The following is a 15145-nucleotide window of genomic DNA, read 5'->3' on the forward strand; positions in this document are numbered from 1 at the left end:
CCTGTGAGTGCAAGCAAGATGTGGAAGCTGATACCAGTGAGTGTGTGCCCAGTACCACTGATATCTCTGGAGCTAATAAAGCAAAAAGAAAGAAGAAGAAAAAGAAAACGGTTCCTCAAGTCACAGGGGAAGTGACCGAGCCACTTGAACCTGCGCTGTCAGCACATGCGTCAGAAAGGCGCCGAGATGTGCTGCATACCGGAGTGACCAGCAGAATTGTCACGGGAACAGTGGCAAAGGAAAAGGAGGAGCAAAGGGAAGCTGAATCCTTGAACCAGGATAAAGAGGCTTTGGTTTCTGCACTCCAAGCTGCCCGCCATGATTATGAAGTCCTGCGGCAGGGATTGATGAAAGAGCGAGAATCGAACGCCGAATTACAGAGGTGTATACTTCCAGCTTTACAGGAGTACGAGGCTTTGAAGAAAACAGAGTCTCTCTTACGGAGTGAGCTGGAAGAGGTGACGACTAGTCTGGAAAAGGCCAACACCGTAATTGCTATCCTAAAACAGAAATACGGGAAGGCTCTGCAAGAGGTTCACACGCTCAGCACAGAGGTGCAAAACTCACTCCTGGAGGGCCACGGTCTGAACACAGAGCTGGGAATATTGAAAGAAACCTATGAGAATGCCCTGAGTAATTTAGAGACTGTAAAAAGAGAGAATGTAAGTCTGACACAGAAAAATTCAGCCTTGACTGACCAGATCAGTGAAGGTGATGAGAAGCTTCACCAAGCAGGAAAAGTGGAGAAGCAATTGATCCAGGACAAGTTAGAAATGCAGGAAGCACTGCAGAATACAGAATCAGCGGCGATCCAGGCGACACAAACTGCAGAGCTCCAAAAAATGGAGGCGCTGATGCAAACCCAGAGCAAGCGGTGAAGACCCTGAGGGAGGTCTGGCACGATCAGGTTGAAGAGCTGCAGAAGCAGATGGCTGAGCGCGAGATACAGTGCGCCAAGAGAGAGGAGATCTCCGTCCGTCAGGTGGTCTGCCTGACATTGCGCTATGAAAGCGAGATGGCCGATATCTACAAGCAGCTGGACCACACGGCAAATGAGGGGGCCCGGCTGCAGCTGGAGCTGGACAAGACCCAGAAGGAGCACCTGCAGCTGCAGGTCAAGAATAGAGAAAATGAAACAGAGTTAAACCTCGCTCTGAAACAAATGACGGACATGGGAGAAGCGGCTAAAGTGGTTCAGTCGGGCTATCAATCCTACCTCCTAACCAAGCAAGCTGTACGTTCCTATACGTGTATCTTCAATGCTGTTGCAATATTACGATTTGCTATAAAGATGAAGTTGGAGAAAGAGATTCCAAGGCTAAAAGAGACACGGTCACAAAAGGAGACCAGGGAACGTAAACTCAATGCCCTCACTGATGACAAAGAGGAAGGAGAAAGAATTGACTTTGATTGTGCTGCTGTTATTCCAGAAACAGATAGGCACCCTCCTGAGAATATTCTCCCTGATCTGGGATTCAAAAATCCAGATCCTCAATTTCATTTACGTTGTCCAGAAGATTATCAAACCAGTGGACACACCCAGGACACCACAGAAGATGTTTTAGCCAAGTGGGTGGCAGTTCCTGAAAACACAAACTTGTTGACAGATCCTGATGACGTGGTTAATATGGACTACGTTTGTACAGAGGCAACTAGGTCTCCAAAACCCAAAGGCCTGGTAATGGCCACAAAAGGGAAATCAAAGATTGAAAAGAAAAAACAACGAAGGTTAACACGGCGCCTGAATAGTTCCATATCTCACCAATCTGGACCACACTGTGGAGCCAAGGAGAATCCGGTCCAAGGGTCTCATCAGAAGCTAAAGAAACAGTCCAGTCATTTGCAGGTTGCAGCGGACTATGAAATAAAGTCAAAGGATGCAATAGACTGGAAGTCAAAAAAAAAAAAAAAAATAAAAAAAATGTTTGGGGGAACTGACCGATTTATTTTTTTTATTACACGTGTGGACTATGTCACGGACACTTAACTTTGCAAATAAGCATTTTGTCAATATTACAATGTTATATTGGTTCTCTGTGTTGAAAATGTAGCTAAACTACAAATTAATATACAGGGTTGATGGCCCTTAAGATTACAAGGCTGTAGTATAAGGAAAAAATACTGGTTGCTTACAATATGGAAGAAAAAAAAAAAAAAAAAATGCCTTTTCGGTTGGTAAATTTATAATGAGGTTCATATTCTAGAGTAGAAAAACCCAGGGAGGTAATAGAAATTGTCTGGTTTTGTGAATATATTTAGCAGATCCTGGGTTGCAAGAATGTGTGCTAGACATTTATTTTTCAAAATAGTTCCCTAATAGAGAGCAACAAAAAAAAAAATATGTTTGCCAAGTATAGTCTCTTATGACGAAACCTATTGTCCATAATTGCCGTGGAAAAAGTTCATATTCGTGTCATGTGAATACTTAATGTTGTACTGAGGAGTTAGCTCAAGTATTTCAGGTAGGACGCTCACCCCAGTGAGGTCCATGGCCGCTCACCCCAGTAGGTGTGAGCTGGGGAGGGGGATATGTGACATAGTCCAAAGATGTTAGGTAGCTTTCTGCCCCATTTTAGAGCAGAAAGTGCAGGAATAGTTACAAATGATCCGTTCCACAGCTTCCCATTAACTCAGGCAGCTGGATGGGAAATCCAGACCACAGATTACCATGGCTCTAGTTCTCCCTCACCTGCTCTTCTAATCACATGCACAGGTATTTAGAGCAGAGAGGTTTTGCATTTCTCTCTCTCTCTCCTTGGAGCCTGGGGGCTGGGGGTGTCGCTACTCTCCTGCATCCAGTATCGAGGTTGACGGCCTCTCCACGTATCACAGTACCAGAGGATTTGCCTGGACACCCCAAACAGATAAGACAAACAAATGGTTACTGCTGTTGCTAAAAGACTGTGCTGTATCTTGTGACCCTAAATGAGAGAGCATTGTTTTAAGCTGGGGAACCAGTTTAGTTGGCCAGCAGCTGTTAGAGAGACTGATTTTGATGTGTAGTTAGATCCCTGAAAGGGATAGGATTTTGTTTATATAATTTGGTTTCTTTTTACTTGAAATAACAGTGTGGGAAATACTGTAACAATGAAATGAGTGAACTGCTGAATGAAAGTATCTGAGTACCTCTAACCTACACATGTTAAAGCTGCAGTACCTTACTTGGATGAAAATAAAGCAGGCAGAAGCCTGAGTTAAGCAGCACAATACTTTGCATGATCCTGTTTGTTGTATAATTAACCCTAGAAGACTGTGTCGGGAAGAACCCAGACAGACGTCAGCACTACAAAAGAGGGGCGTTTGTCACAATATATATATATATATATATATATATATATATATATATATATATATATATATAAATATATATATATATATATTTGTGGTGGTAATCAGCTTAGCTACCACCCAGTTAGAGAGGCCAGGAGTAAAGTTTTAGATATTCTCCAAAACAGAGTAGGCCTTTATTTTGTTTATTTTTAATGTTTTGCCTTGTTAAAGGAACAGGCACAATAAAGCCGGGATTTCATTTCAACCTAATCGGTCTCCATTAAATAAATCTCTGCACACCTCTTAGGCCACGCTTATAGTGCTGGCGACGGCGACGCGACCGATGACGCCACCCGTCGCCGTCATCGAAAGTTGTAATTTGATTTTTAGCGACGTCGCTGGCGACAAGGCCATTGACGTCACTAAGGGGGCGGGCCGCGCAATTTGATTGGTTTAGAGACAGTTACATGTGGCGACTGTCTCTAAAAAATCAAATTTACCCAGCTTCAAAATTTTTGGTCGCTCCATCACTGTCACTATATGTGCTTGAAAAGGGGTTAAATATGGGCCTGGGGTGGTTATATATGGGCCTGTGGTGTTAAATATGGGCCTTGGGGGAGTAAATATGGGTCTGGGGGGGTTAAATATGGTCAATGTATCTGTTTAAATCAGAGTCAATGGAGTCAATGTATTTGTTTCGTCGCGTCGCCGTCGCAAGGCACTATAAGTGCAGCCTTACACTCCCCACTAGCGGAGGCTTAGCCCCTGTAAGCCAACAGGTAGCACCGTAACATAAAACGCCTGAAGTTTCCCTTAGGGGTAGGGAAGGGGTGTTACAGATGTATGTATATTACACTCTCTTCCTGTATGTAGGTTTCCTACAGCAAAGAGAAGAAGTGGACAGTGAAGCCTCTGTCCCATCCCTGTCCTCACCTGGTTTCCTTCTTCAGCTCCAAGTTGCTAATTAAAAACAAGGGGTTGAACCTATTTACAGAGCCCAATCAAACTCCATCTGCTAATTTAGACCATGCAGGGTTACTGTATTGAGAAGATATGTCCTCTTTCTTCTTCTCCATCCCCACCTCTATGCAGTTGTACAATGTGGTCTATTACTTGGTTCTGTGGTTGTGTCATGGAATGAAGTGTCTCGCAACTGGCTTGTCACTATATGGGTTTCCTATACTGGTCTTGCTTTGATCATCTTGGTTGTTTTACCAAGAAATTGTAATCCCCACAGATATTTCAAAAGATAAATTATGCATGTACTCAGGCATGTACGGATACAAACATTTTTAATATAGTATTTCCTCACTTGGTGTGGGTGGTAAAAATGTATCGTCCTACAGTGAGTACAATTCCAGCACAGAAATGTTTCTTTACAGGGAGTGGGAGTCAAAAAGGTTTGTACAGCTTTCTTTTATTTTACTAGTGTCTTTCAAGTTGTGTGTTTGTTATAAAGAAAAAAAGATTTTCTCTGCAGAGATGATCAAATGTTGAATACTACTGAATAATGAGCCAGTGTTTTAAAACAGTTCTGTGTTTTTGTCTGGATTTAGTTTAATATTCCTGAACAAAAGGATATTGTAAATTGTGTTTTTATTTTTTAATGTCCTATTAACATTAACAATGCTTTCCCTAATATTGTATCTGTGGAACCGTGTTGTTTACATTTTGTATAATCTTCTGCTCATGCACCCGAATGGTCACTGGTTCACTGATGATTCTTTTAGCTCTCATTAATTGAGGTAAACATTTTATCAAATTGGGCTGATGGAAACTGTTTGCTAGTAAAAGGCTATATATTATTGTCAGTTGGTGCACAAAATAAATCTGCCGTCAGCTTTTTAAAATCTAAATACTGCACGTTCTAAAATCTTTATGAGAGGTGAACCATATATCAACATAGATGACATTTAGATCAGCCACAAAGTAGAGATGTGTGTATACATAATGGCTCTCATAGGCAAACATAAAAATATTACCATGGAGGGCCATTTTCGCCCCTATTGCTTTACCCAGTTTTTGTTGGTAATATGAACCTTGGGGAACTAGTTCAGGAAGGGTCAAAATAATATCCCTAAAATAAATCAAATAAAAACCCTTAGTGCTAAATCAAGCTCTATTTGTGTCAGGTATTTCTGTACTGCCCTGAGGATGGCTTTATACAAGCTCTATCCAATGTACACAACACAATCTCAGTCTAATTTAAATCAACAGCATTCAGTTTAACTAAAAAATATGTGGTGTGTTAAAGGTATGAAGGGGTATTTTTCACATGGGGTTCTAAAAATTGGCTTATGTATATAGAAAGAGTCTGAAAGATCAATTCAGTCCCAGTGACTATAGGTCTACAAGGGGCCTACATGGTTTTTATGAATTTTTGGTAGAATGGTAGAAAATTGAAGTAATAGAATAATTAATATATAGGAACCTTTGATGTTTCTCGATATTTTGTAAAGAGCTTGTTTAGGTATTTGTTCAATTTGCTTTTTAATACTTATTGTGAGACCTCAATCTAATACTAGATAATGTTTACTATTATATCATTTTATCATTAATTCTTGATATCAATAAGTTTTACACATCACAACAATTGCTCCTCCTTTATCTGCCCCTTTAATTAAACTAGTGATAACTCTTTCTAATACTGTATGCATAGAGCCTTCTTTTCTACTCTTGTGATTTGATCTTATTTTGTATGTTATTGACCTTTATACCGTATTTTTGCTCTATTTTGACTTCTTTTTATCTTTTGTGATTACTGTTGATTATTGTTATGGGAATTTTTTTTTGCTAACTATTTTAGTGCTAATTCCTTTTCTAAAGGACAATAATACTGTTTATGGGGGGTTCGAAGGCGTATTCACTTTGTAATTTCTGGCACCCAAGTGAACTAATAATTAATTTAGATATTTATTTTTTATTCTTGTTGTGTGCCGTGGGATATACAGACTTTTGTTCCAACCGAAGACTGTATTCCTCTTTATATCAGGGTGCAGCACTAACCTTGTGTTAAGTTACCAACCATGTAATAGTAGTATGTTTCAAATGCCAGTATTCTTAACCTAATACTTACTCAGGTATACAGTAATTGGTCCCTAAAGTCCAAGTACACACACTGATTATAGAGTAAAGGAAAAATAAGATGGTTGTTACTATTTGTGGCATACTGGGGTTTGATATGTATAAATACATTTTTATCAACAGTGTATCTTTAGTCAAAGGTGATAACTGAAGGGCTTGTGTACACTAATAGTAATAAACATCACACTACTGACTGTGATGGGAGGGGGGGACCAGGCTGCATAATAAAGGTCAAGCCCACCTGGTTACCCCTGCTCCCTGTATAAGGGTCCCAGAGAGTTAGCTCTTGGGCCCAGTAACATTATATTATTGCATTTTACTTTGTGTAATAAAAAACCTTTTTTGGGGTTTTTTCCTTTCTGGGCACGCCATCAAGCAGGGATTGTTAGTGTATGAGTTTCAAGGGGGGTTTTGCGGATGAACTGTTTTCCGAATGTGCCTAGGATGTTGGAGTCCAGTGTTAACAGTTTCCCAATAAATGTGTCCAGGAGTCATGCTTGATTCGTGGATACATGTAGGCACATTGTCCCGGCAATACTTCCCCTTGAAAACGTAACCGCGACTCACCACTAGGCTGCCCTGCTTCAGCATAACTCGGAAAGGAGAATGAGGCAAAGGGATCACTATGAATCCCTAGGTTAAGGGGGGTACCCCAGCTAATGCCAAGGTAACCCACGAACAGTATATTAGTATAGTATTAGTATATTAGTGATTGCAGGAGGTCTGGGGACAGAGTTACCGGTGGCGTATAATTCTCCCTGGCTTACTCGCACTATTTTCGGGTACCCGGGGTGAGTTGCACTGGGGCCATACAGTGTATCCCAGACTCCTAGTTTTGAACCCCAAGATCTTCACCTAAGGTCACACATAGCTAGAGGGGTTCCCCTAGACAGAGTTTATTAAAGTGTATTGTAATATGTTTTTACATTCGGAAACAATGTCCAAACAGGCAGCCTGTGCAAACCCATAGGCAGCCCCGCCAACAGAAATCATGGGGTCAAGGACAAATGAAAGGAGCAGATACCTCCTCCCCCCCAACCCATAGCGCACCTACCATGGAAAAAAAAGAGATCCGCGTGCAACTTTTACTTAACTGTTTTCTTGTTATTGTTAATACGGAAAAAAAACATTACGATGCAATCTGGTTATTTTTATATTTTTAACAAAAGACAAAGACACCCAATGCTACATCCTATGTGACAAAAGGCCTGGGGGGATTCAGTATGGGCCAGGGGGGGGGGGGGGTAAATACTGTATGGACTGGGGGGGGGGGATATGGACTGGGGGAGTAAATATGGGCCTGGGGGGTTAAATATGGGACTGGGGGGTTTAAATATGGTTCTGGGGGCTACATATTCACACATATACATATAAAAAAAGGAATACATATAAAACCCACCCAAAAACATATAAAAAAGACCCCAATGCTTCTAAAAAGAGACCCCAATGCATTTAAAGAAGGCCCATTGCATTTATAAAAAGACCCCAATGCATTTTTAAAAGACCCCAGTACATTTGCAAAAGACCTGAATACATCTAAAAAAGAGAACCATCCATTAAAATAAAACCAACTCTCCCCAATACATATAAAAAATACCGCAACCCATACCTCCAAACCCCTCAATACATATAAAAATACCCCCAAGCCCCTCAATATATACAAAAAAAACCCCAAGCCCCCCAATACATATAAAAATACCTCCAAGCCCCCCAATACATATAAAAATACCCCAAAGCCCCCCAAATACATATAAAAATACCCCCAAACCCTCCAATACATATAAAAATATTTCCAAGCCCACCAATACATTTAAAAATACCCCCAAGCCCCCCAATACATATAAAAATACCCTCAAGCCCCCAATACATATAAAAATACCCCCAAGCCCCCAATACATATAAAAATACCCCCAAGCCCCCCAAGACATATAAAAATACCCACAAGCACCTCAATACATATAAAAATACCCCAAGCCTCGCAATACATATAAAAATACAGACTGACCTTGGGTTAGGCCAGGCCTGGTGTCTGTGGGGTCCGCTGGCTGGGGTGGCCCGGCCGGCCCTGCAAATTTCCCCCGACCTCTGACCAGGCCCTGCTGCCAGTCGCAGCCGGGCCCCCAGCTCTCAGATGCCTGTAAGCCTCTTCCTCTCTGTATCCCAGGCCACCGAGCTTCCACTGCTGGCGCGTGATGGGGCTCTCTGATGTCAGAGCACGGTGCTCCGGAAGCTGGGCAAAGCTTACTTCCGGCACGCTGACATCAGAGAGCCCCGTTGTGCGCCGGCAGTGGAAGCTCGGCGGCCTGGGATACAGAGAGGAATAAGCTTACAGGCAGCTGAGAGCCGGGCCCGGGCGCGACCGGCAGCAGGGTATGTCTGCTGGACATCGCAGTTCAAAGCAGCCAGAGGATGCCCAGAGGTGTGAACGGCATTTGGTTAGCGGGGAAAGGCACAGTACTGTGTCCTGAGATCAATGGCAGTCCACCGGGAGGCCACTTGTTCTGCCAGACCCAGGGGCGCCTGCCCAGCGGGTGGCATTGAGATAGCTGTTGGGAGATGTGGCAGGCTTGCACATGTCCCTTGGCTTTTTCAAATTTCCCGCTGACCCGGCTTTTCTAACCAGCTTGGATCTGATTGGCTGCTTGAGAAAGTTCCCACGCACTGATTGGTTGTTTGGTTTTGCCTCTATGTTTCAGGTAGAACAGGGAAAGCTATAAGAAGCCATGAGCCAATCAGATTGTGTGTCCCCCTTGAGTCAGAGCTGAAAGAGCGTGGACGGGCTTTTCAAAGTTGCTTTGTTCGAAATAGCAAGGCAACCGGCTTTGTTTTAAAGCCGGAAAAGTCTGCCTGCCAGAGACTAAGTGCCGACTTTTGCGTCCAAGTTCTGAGAAACTAACATAACGTTCGCGGCTGGAATTTCATACCGATTTGAGTTCCAGGAGATTCAGGCTGACTCGCGGTCAGGAGGGACCAAGTTCTGTGGACAAGAACGTAGCAGTGGTGTCTGGTATTTCATGCCAATTTGAGTTCCAGAAGATCTCGGTCAGGGTAAAAATCTCCCAATAGAGTGCCCTGCACCTAGGAATGTCTAGTTTTCGACCCCAGACCCCCAATAAGTGTGTCTTTTCATCTGTATTTTGTGTTCCACTGTGTGTATGCAGATTTAAGCCGAATAAACTACCATTTATTTCTCTACCTTGTTTTACTCAATGAATTATCCTGGTAAAAAGGTGTAAATAACCTGCTATCCCTTGACACTTACTGACACTGGATCATACTCTCAAACCAGTTAATAAATACTTCAACAGCAGGAGGACCCACATCTTATCACAGCAAACACCGACAGGATTTAATTAAATGAACACTACCATTTTACGTTGAAATTTATAGCAGTGGAGTGCAAATATAAAGGTGTGTTGAGCATTTTCGCCATTAATTCATTAAAGGTCACCTCATTACCTACCATATGTGACTCTAAAACCTGTTTAAAGCCTGTTTAATAAAATAAAGATAGTTCATAAAGTGTTTTTCCATGTACGGATGTGTAGATTTCTTCAATATGTCCGTATATATATCAACAAGAAATTCTCATTGATTTTTTTTTTAATATGCAAAAATTGACAGCAGGAGAAATATAGAAAAGAAAGTGATCATAAACATGCAATCCCTGCTGTATATTCAACAACATTGAAAGAGGCATAATCTTAAAGGAAGCAATTACCATTGCTTCCTTGTACATACCTAGAAGAATGGGCAGTGGGCTGATGAAGTGTTCTATTGCACAAGGCAAGGTTTACTGGTTGCATGTTAAACATAATGTCACCATATTGGATTCAGAAAGCATGGCCTCTAGAGTTAAGCCTGTTTGGTTACCCTTGGTCTGTATTAAGGGTTCAAGAAGAGTCAGCTCTTGGACCCAGTCTTGTATATGTATTGCCTGTAATTTTACGGTTATAAAGTATTTTATGTGTTTTTACCTTTCGATGAGAGCCAGCAAGCAGAGATTGCTGTGGTATGAGTTTCAAGGGAGGTTTTGAGGAGAAGTGTTGTCAGATTGTGTCTATCTAGCCAGGGCCCAGAGTTGCTGGTTCCCCTAAAAATTTATTGAGGAATCCGGTCTGATTCCTGTATACATGTAGGCACATCGTCCTGGCAATATCTTCCCTTGAAAATGCTTTTGCGACTTACCACTAGGGGTACCCTGCTTCAGCACAGACCTGAAAGGTAAAAGGGACATAGGGATGTGAGGTGTCCCTGAAACAGTAAAGGGGTCCCTAGGTTAATGCCCTAGTAAATGCCCAGGTCACCCAGAACCGGTATTGGGGTTCTGAGGTACTCCAATCATCTAAGGTTGTGAGGGGGTTCTTAGAATCCATACTATGCAACAGTGTGTGGGGGATATGGCTGTGAAAAGTGGAGTGCAGCTTTTTATTCTATTTTCCATACCAGAAGGACTTAGGATTGTTAAAATGTATATTTTATTAAAAAAGTGTGTTAAGTACATGTATGCTTTGTGCACAGTAAAATAAGGCACAGGGATGAAAAGTGTTCCTGTAGCTGTGGGGATCCCTAGGTAACATATGGGTACACCAGTTAATGCCAAGGTGTCCCAGAACCTGTATTGGGTTTATGGGTTATGGAAGTTCCCTGTAAAGTATACAAAACCTGACCTGTTTAGGGGCATTTGGGGTTCCCTGTGCCGTAGAAATCCAGACTTTGGGAGTGTAAGTTTTAGATGGGATATTAGGTGAAAATGTATTGTTTTTGTTTGCAGGAGTTCAGGGGGCCCAGCTACTGGTGGTCCCCTGATTCTCCACGGTGTGCAAGCACTATTTGTGGGTTCGAGGGGTGAATCAGATTGGTGCTGCACCGTCCCCCAGACTCCTGGGTTTTGAGCCCAGATATCCCCAACTAATTTCCCACAAGTATATAAGGTTGCCATAGGTTTATACTTTATTAAAGTATGGTTCAGAGGGTGTTATACTGTATGTATAAAATTCCATTCAGTCAGACTAAACCATTTGCATAGAAGACATGATGTCTACCCGCTTTCTGGTCTTAAAGGGAATCCAGGATATGGAGGTCAAGACAATTTGGTAGCAAGGAGGGGCAGAGGAAAAGGTCCCAACAGCCATATGGGTTCTGTCAGACTCTGCTGAGCCTTCCCGCCAGATAGCCATCCCCCTTTCTCTGATATCATCAGCCAGGTGAGCCCTGCTCTGATTGGCTGCTGAGAAATCTCTCAAGCTTTTTAATTGGGCCATAGTAATTTGGGAATGAAAACACCAGAGGTATTATAAACCACTGCTCAATTCAGATTTTCAGTTCTCCAAAGTTTAAAGATTCTCCAGATTCTAAGTTTCCAGCGGCTTCAGCTGCCTGGCATTTTCTATCCTGTTTTTGCAACTGGTATCAGGGGGAAATCCTTAATTAAGGATTCCCTGCACCTAGGAAAGTTAGGTTGTTAACCTAACAACCTAATTCTTATCCCAGTTCCCAAGTAAATGTGTCTTTTTGCCTTTATTTTGTATATCATTGTGTGGTTGCCTATTTTAAGTGAATAAACTACAATTTATTTCATTATCTTGTTTTGCTCAATGTATGATCCGGATAAAAAGATGTAAATGGCCTGGTCTCCCGTGACAATGGTGTCATGTTTCTCATTTGATTTAAATCTTTTTGCTGGAGATCATGTCAAAGAATTATCTTCAGTTGAATATATTACAGAGGGGTGCAACATAGAGTAGACACCAGGGGATTTGTATCAAAGTTTCCCGGCTATCAAATTAGTATTACAAATTCTATTACTTCAACAATTAAGTGCTATATTTGCATCACTTTTTGCGCTAGTTTTGCTTGCCAAGAGACTTTGATACATAACCTCCAATGCACATATTCACTAAAGGGTGCTAAGCTTTAGCACTACCTAATGCTCATTCTAGTGAAAGGGAGTGTGGACGTGCTAAAACTTATCACCCTTTAGGGAATATGGGCCTATGTGGTTTGTTTATCCAGGTTTCCCATCTGCAACACTGGGGCAATGCAAGTACAAGAAAACTGCACCAAATTTATCATAGAAAAAATAACATAGTTTTAACTTGTTCTCTCTTTTTTGATCAATCTTGTGCTTTTGACTCTGTTTTGTCCCTTATTTTGTAGCCACTGAGACTATAGAGCCTAATGTTTCAAAGTCTCCCGATCAAAATCTGTAACAAAATTGGAAAAAATAGCACAATCTGTCAAAAAAGAGTATATTTATTAAAGAAAAAACATATTGCCATATTATGGATTAGGTAAAATTGTGTACTAAAAATGAAAGAATTTGGTTGGTTTAAGAATGCAGATAGTAATACTTCTGAAAAATGGGTAGAAAAAGCCGTAATAGACTAGAAACAGATTTGAGAGTCATGTTGCATTTGAGTAATTGATCTGTATCTTTACTTGGAAGTGATCAGTCATGTTTGATTTAGAAATACTGACACTAAATATCACATCACCCCATATACATATTAATGTTTCATTAACACCCAAAGTCACAGTCGGGTGAGAAGTCATGTCAGTAATCCAATACAAGCTACTCAGTATTTTCTTGATGAATTTCTTATTTTCTCTGCATAAAATCAAAACGGAATTCACTGATAATTGATTTTGTTCACTGAAATATGCTTTAAGCACTTCAATGTAATTAGCTTTTTTTTATTAAAGCAACCCAGTAAATGTAGCAATCTTCACAAACACCAGGAATGCACAAACGTGTACAACTCCACACTAAAAGAACCTGGATTGTAGCCTTATAAAAATGAAAGAATTTGGCATTTAGCAACATATCCATTTACATTTTATTTTTTAAACCGTGTTGGGAAATACCACTGCCAGATTACAATATACTTTAACTGTTACCAAAATTAAGACTGATACAATTACATTAAACTGCAACAAATTTGCTGCTGCTTTTAATTTTGTAACAAACGGCACACTATTTTAAAAAATAAATAAAAATTAAAATAGAAATAATCACTCGTAACATTGTGTCATTTTAATAAACATAACCATTAAATAGGTGTAATTAGAGTACATATGAGAAGAGCAGTGCTTACCTTTTCGTATTTCTTCACGCAAGAGAAAAAAAAGTCATTTGAACATCCAAAATGTATTAGGTGCAGGCTTCAGTAAGTATTAGATATTGAGTGCAGGCTTCAGTAAGTATTAGATATGGAGTGCAGGCTTCAGTATTTGCAGGGTGTTTTAAACAGTTTTCAGTTCTCCCTTTCCAGTTTACTCAGTCCTCTGCACTTATTAGACGTTATATAGCAATGGGGGTATTGAATGCAGGGCTTGGCGTCACATTGCAAATACCTGCATGATCTCCTTTTTATTCTATGTCAGTAAGTGTTAATCCCTGATTCCATCAAGCCTATTACACTAAATGTCATCAGTAGCCAGTTTTAATCTAAATAGCTTCAGATTAATACCAAGCATGCACGATGAACACACAATTCTCCCATGCTGGTGCAGGACACATATGACTCCACTTTGCAAAAACTGTGGAGTATTCTTTGAAACACATGATAATCACTTCTCTCCATTCTGCATTGTGTGCTAAATATCTGGCAACTAATCCTACAACAAAATGAAAGCTGGAATGCTGTCTGATCCTAGTTGGCTATTGTATTACATGTGACATCTTTTGAGCTGCTAATCTGGTAGTCCATTCTTCATTATCACACATCAAAAATTCTGTTCAAAGCAATAGACAAAAAAATAGCTGGTTATGTTAATGACTGGTGTAACAACATATTTCATTCAAGAGTCCTTAAGGATAGGACAACAGTGGAATGTTTTATAAGCGTAATAGGTTAAATTTCAAAAAGTATCTGATTTTTTGCCACATGTCCAGAAGACCTCTGGCAACACATCAGAGAATTCACAGATGGAAGTAAGAAGGTGGGCCTCCATTTCAATCTCAGCAGCATCAAAGTGATGTTCAACACGTGTCAATTTTGCAGAAATTCAAATACGTGGAGTAGTACTAGAAGTCATACAACATCAGGCAAAGGGTGACACGGTGTGCTCATTTGCATGTCATTTGCCAGAATCCCTTGCTGCAGTGGAAGCGCTATATGCTAGGCGATAATGGTGAAAGGCACTGTGGCAGACCTGTCAAAGAATGAATGTGCTCACAAGTAATCTTTTTATTTGATATATATATTTGCAGTTGGGTTAGTTTAACATTCATTTTATTTTACCTGTTGACACTTAATTTATCGTTAGAGTGTCCCCTCCTTTCCCTATGCCATTGGGCGGTAGCTTGGCAGCTTAGCCTATTTTATGCTTTAGTTTGCACTGTTTTGTTGTTGTCCTCTATTTAACCCAATGTTTTACAGAGATGCTGCTGTTCGGCAGACTGACCAAGTACTAACAGTACTGAAAAACAACTACAACTACCTATTATTAGGCTTGTCTTATAGTAGTTGCGGGCAGGCGTGGGCGTGCGCCTGTTCGAACGCGCGTGCACGTGACGCACGCTTCTTTGGTGTATGCTGTGAGCGAAGGTATTGTGTGTGTGTGTTTGTGTGTGTATATATATATATATATATGTGTGTAGAGATTGTTTGAGTTACAATAATATTTTTAAAATAAAAAAAAGTTGCACAATAATAATCATTTTTATTTATTTAATTTTCACACACACACACACACACACACACACACACACACACACACACACACACACACACACACACACACACACACACACACACACACACACACACACACACACACACACACA

The 15145-nt window shown here is 40.8% G+C and overlaps 1 protein-coding gene across 2 annotated transcripts in view; it reads right to left on the reverse strand.

Annotated features, from left to right (window-relative positions):
• The window catches only part of LOC142469980 (protein FAM240B-like), an 81028-nt gene extending 67141 nt beyond the window's left edge, over positions 1 to 13887 (reverse strand). For both annotated transcript variants that reach the window (XM_075576808.1, XM_075576799.1), the window contains exon 1: positions 13452 to 13887. The gene's annotated coding sequence lies outside the window, so the exon portion shown is untranslated. The remainder of the gene's footprint in view (positions 1 to 13451) is intronic.
• Positions 13888 to 15145: the final 1258 nt, after the last annotated feature.

The sequence above is a fragment of the Ascaphus truei genome, chromosome 1 (genome assembly GCF_040206685.1).
Source record: "Ascaphus truei isolate aAscTru1 chromosome 1, aAscTru1.hap1, whole genome shotgun sequence".
NCBI classification, from domain to species: domain Eukaryota; kingdom Metazoa; phylum Chordata; class Amphibia; order Anura; family Ascaphidae; genus Ascaphus; species Ascaphus truei.